The sequence below is a fragment of the Notolabrus celidotus genome, chromosome 9 (genome assembly GCF_009762535.1).
Source record: "Notolabrus celidotus isolate fNotCel1 chromosome 9, fNotCel1.pri, whole genome shotgun sequence".
Classification (NCBI taxonomy): Eukaryota; Metazoa; Chordata; class Actinopteri; order Labriformes; family Labridae; genus Notolabrus; species Notolabrus celidotus.
In genome coordinates this window covers 2219387-2223836 of record NC_048280.1, presented here as the reverse complement: position 1 = coordinate 2223836, position 4450 = coordinate 2219387, and positions in this window count along the sequence as shown.

Genomic DNA, 4450 nt, shown 5'->3' with positions numbered 1-4450 from the left:
TGTTGTGTGTGTGTGTGTGGGATGGAGTGTCAGTTGCCGTGGAAACAGAGGCTGCAGATCACAGCAGCATCTCTTCAGGCGAGCAGACTGTCTGTCTACGCGTTCAGACACGCAGACAGAGCGGCGCGCGTAAGCCAGAATATAAAGGTGATGATGTCACGGTGATGTCATCAGACTGAAAGTGTCTCACTCGCAGGAGAGTGTGAGGCTTGAAACGCGTCACTGCCTCACAAAGTCTGACTGAAAAGTGACTCCAGGTGCATCATGGGGAAATCAGGAAACCTCATTTTTAAAGTAATTTAAAGCTCATTTTGAATCCCAACCATGAGCGTAATAAATATTCATCTGTGGATAGTCTGTGATCAACAAATAAATGAGACTCTAAAGACTCTTCGGCTGCTCCAAAAGGCCAGAACAAGAAAAATACATCATCTTTATCCTCCCATATTAGATTCTCTGCACTGCCTCCCTAGGAAACATAGAGTAGAGTTCTCAAAGAGCTCATCGTGCCCTATCACCCCTCTGGAACACTACGCTCCCAGCCTCCAGGTGTGCTTGTCATATAGAGTCTCTAAAAGTAGTATGGGAGGTAGAGCCTTCAGTTATCAGGCCCCTCTCCTTTGGAATCATCTACCAGTCAGGGTCCGGGAGGCAGACACCCTCTCTACTTTTAAGAGTAGGCTTCAAACTTTCCTTTTTGATAAAGCTTATAGTTAGAGCTGGATCAGGCTTGGACCAGCTCTTAGTTATGCTGCTATAGGCTTAGACTGACACACTGTAATCCCCTCTCTCAGCCTGTCTCTTACTTTCTCTCTTCCTGTCCCATTAAAGTTACTAACCATAGACCTTTCTGGAGTCCCTGAGCTCCCTTGTCTCGTAAGTTCCTCTGGATCTCTGCTGCTGTGGACGTGCCAGACTCCAGCTGCTCAAACTACTACTATCTGTCTCCCCACTATCATCTCTCTCTCTCTCTCTTCATCTCCCTCTATCCCTCTCTCCAACACGGTCTCAGCAGATGTGTGTCTAACATGAGTCTGGTCCTGCTGGAGGTTTCTGCCTGTTAAAGGAAGTTTGTCCTTGCCACTGTAACTTGCTAAATGCTGCAAAGTGCTCTGCTCATGGTGGATTAAGAGTATGATTAGAACGTTCCTCTTTGATTAAAGCTCCTATGAGGAACTTAAAGTTTGTGTCATGGGGCGCCGTTGGCCTAGCGGTTTTAGTGTGCTCCCCATTGCAGAGGCTACAGTCTTCGTTGCAGCGGTCGTTGGTCGACTCCTGACCTCGACCATTTGCTGCATGTCTTCTTCTGCTCTCTGCTCCCCAACTTTCTCATCCCATGAAATAAAGGTGAAAATGCCCAAAATTATAACTCGGGTATAACTTAAGTTTGTGTGTCGTTTTTGGCGCCCCCCATGGACAGAGGGAAAGTTTCTGCAGAAAACTGTGAGTAACATGTGACATCTCCTAAATTATTACAAAGAAGAAAAGAGAGGAGGAGTCAGAGGAGATGAAAAGTATGATTGATGTACGGCGATTCTAGAAATGTTGTAAATGCTGAATATACGAAGCGGACCGATTACAGAGCTTAGGGTGCGTGTCGTTTCAACACATAGTTGTATTTCGGAGGAAATGCACATTAGGCTCTTGGCGTAGACCACGGCGCCCATTCAACCAAGAAGTATAAACAAGGCTTAAGTTGTCTCTCCTGACAAAAACATCCCGCCATGCTGTGTGGGAACCAGGGCGTAAAATTAACTTTTTACCTCATCTGCCATTGGCTAGTGACCTCCAAAAATGTACCGGCCCAAAAATATTTTTCCCTGGCCAAATAAAAAAATCTTATTTGATTTAAAGGCACTATGAGGAGTTTTTCACCAGCTGAGAAACACACTGAAACCAACACTGATGCCTCTTTATGACCTTCAAAAGCAAACAAAACCATAAACAACAACACTGAGACCTTCTCTGTTGTCATTTCTAATGCCTTAAACCACTCAGAGTGGGTAGGTGTCAGACCACATGATTGACATTTGGCTGAATTCATGGCAAATAATCACATTGAGTGATAAATCTGGCTGTAGAAAGACAGCAGGGTGAGTTTTTTGTTGAAAACACTGCTTTTGCACGTACAGAACAAGAGATAAGAGGTATCACTTTGTCCACAAGGGGGCGCCAAAATTGGTATAAATCAGAAGTTCCTCACAGCAGCTTTAAAATAATTACCGTACATCACTCCGTTTAGCTGTCTGTCCCTCTTCTCGATCGTCTCCTGCCTCTTTGTTTATGCTTTTTGTTTGTGGTGGCTTCACGCCGGGAACGTGTCGCCACATCTTCCTCGAAACGCTCTTCCCGCCGTGCTTCTTCAAGCAAAGAGAATGAATAAAACTCCAGTAGCTGACGTCACGCTGTTCCCGACCAAGCGGCAACCTACGGTCTAAAAATATGAGTCCAATGTGGAAGTGTTAAAAGCTGCAGTTCATCGAGGATCCACTTGAGGCTCCAGAAGTACTGAAAGTCACATACACACCAATTCAAAGAAAGCCGATCTTTACAGCAGAAATAAACATGTTTACAGTCTGGTACAAAAGACAAGTGTAGTCTGGATAGCTAATTTCTCGATGTCCTCTCACTGTGAGGGGGGGTTGAATTTTTTTCTACCGCGGCAATTTCGAAGATATTGAGATTACGAGTCTTCCAATGAGAGGCACAGCTGACTGCAGGAACACTGCAGCTATTGGCTAGGAGGCTCAAACTCCGCCTCTTTACGTCACACTGGCTCGACAGAAGCAATATGGCTGCCGCCGACGAATGGACCTCAAAACAGCTCTTCAGAAACAAGCGGCAACCTCCGGTCTCAAACGATGAAGCCCATGTGGAAGTGTTATAAACTGCAATACATCGAGAATCCACTTGAGGCTGGCTGCAGAAACACCGGAAACCACATAGACATGAATGGGAAAAAGACGATCTTTGCAGCATTAATAAACATGTTTACAGCCTGGTTCAAAAAACGTCTTGGCCCTACGAAGCTAATCTCTCTATCGGCACACACAGTACAGGGGGGTGAATGTTTTTCTAACGTGACAGTACAGAAGATATTAAGATTATGAGTTTTTGCCCAAATAAGGACATGACTGACGTAACTCCCGGTTGGGAACACATAGCTGTTGGCTAGGAGGCTCAAACTCCGCCCCTTTACGTCACACTCTGCCTGGTTGAGTTCCTCATTTCCAATATGGCTGCCGCCGTCGATTGGCTTCAAAACAGCTCTCAGGAACAGATGGGTGACGTCACGGATACTACGTCCATATTTTATACAGTCTATGTTCCCGACCCGTACCAAATCACAACACAAGTACAGCGTGCCGCGAGGGTCAAAGTAGCCTGACAGTCGGCAGAAATGGGCGAAAGTATGAAAACAAAACCTCACATGCAATGCAACATTTTCCATCGGCCACTGGCGATCGTGTGTCTTTGGTTTACACCAAAATGATTTTTTTTACCCGCCATTGAATCTTGGCGGGTGTTCATTTTACGCCCTGGTGGAAACCATAGACTGTATAAAATATGGACGTAGTATCCGTGACGTCACTCATCTGTTCCTGAGATTGGTTCTGAAGCCAATCGACGGCAGCAGCCATATTGGAAATGCGGAACTCAACCAGGCAGAGTGTGATGTAAAGGGGCGGAGTTTCAGCCTCCTAGCCAACAGGTATTTGTTCCCAACTGGGAGTCACGTCAGTCATGTCCTTATTTGGGAAAAAAACTCGTAACCTTAATATCTTCTGAACCGTCACGTACAGTGTGTGCAGATAGAGAGATTAGCTTCTGTAACCAAGCCGTTTTTTGAACCCGGCTGTTAACATGTTTATTAATGCTGCAAAGATCGTCTTTTTCCCATTCATGTCTATGTGGTTTCCAGTTTCTGCAGCCAGCCTCTAGTGGATTCTCGATGTATTGCAGTTTATAACACTTCCACATGGGCTTCATACTTTGAGACCGGAGGTTGCCGCTTGGTGGGAACATAATAATAGCTTGTTTCGGAGGCATGTCATCAATTGTTTTGTTTGCTTTTGTGGGTCATAAAAAAGTCATCATGGTTCATTTCTCTTTCATGACCAGAGTGTCTCAGTGCCACCCCAGTGAAGAAAGTCTGGGCATACAAATTTAGAAAGCAGAAGGCAATTTGCATTTTTGCCACAGTGTCAACAGGGAGAGGTGAAATGTGCCAGATCTGACATGACCAATCAGAGTGAAGTAATCCAGTTTCTATGTAAGTTTCTCCAAATGCTTGATTCTAATATGTGTATGGGTCTCTTTAAACAACACAGCAGAGAATGTGGTCTAGATCCGACCTTTATGTAAAGAGTCTGTATCAGAGCTACTTTATAAAAAATCAGTGACTGATTCCCTGGCTTGACCCGATTTCTCTCAATAATCCGGTTTGTGC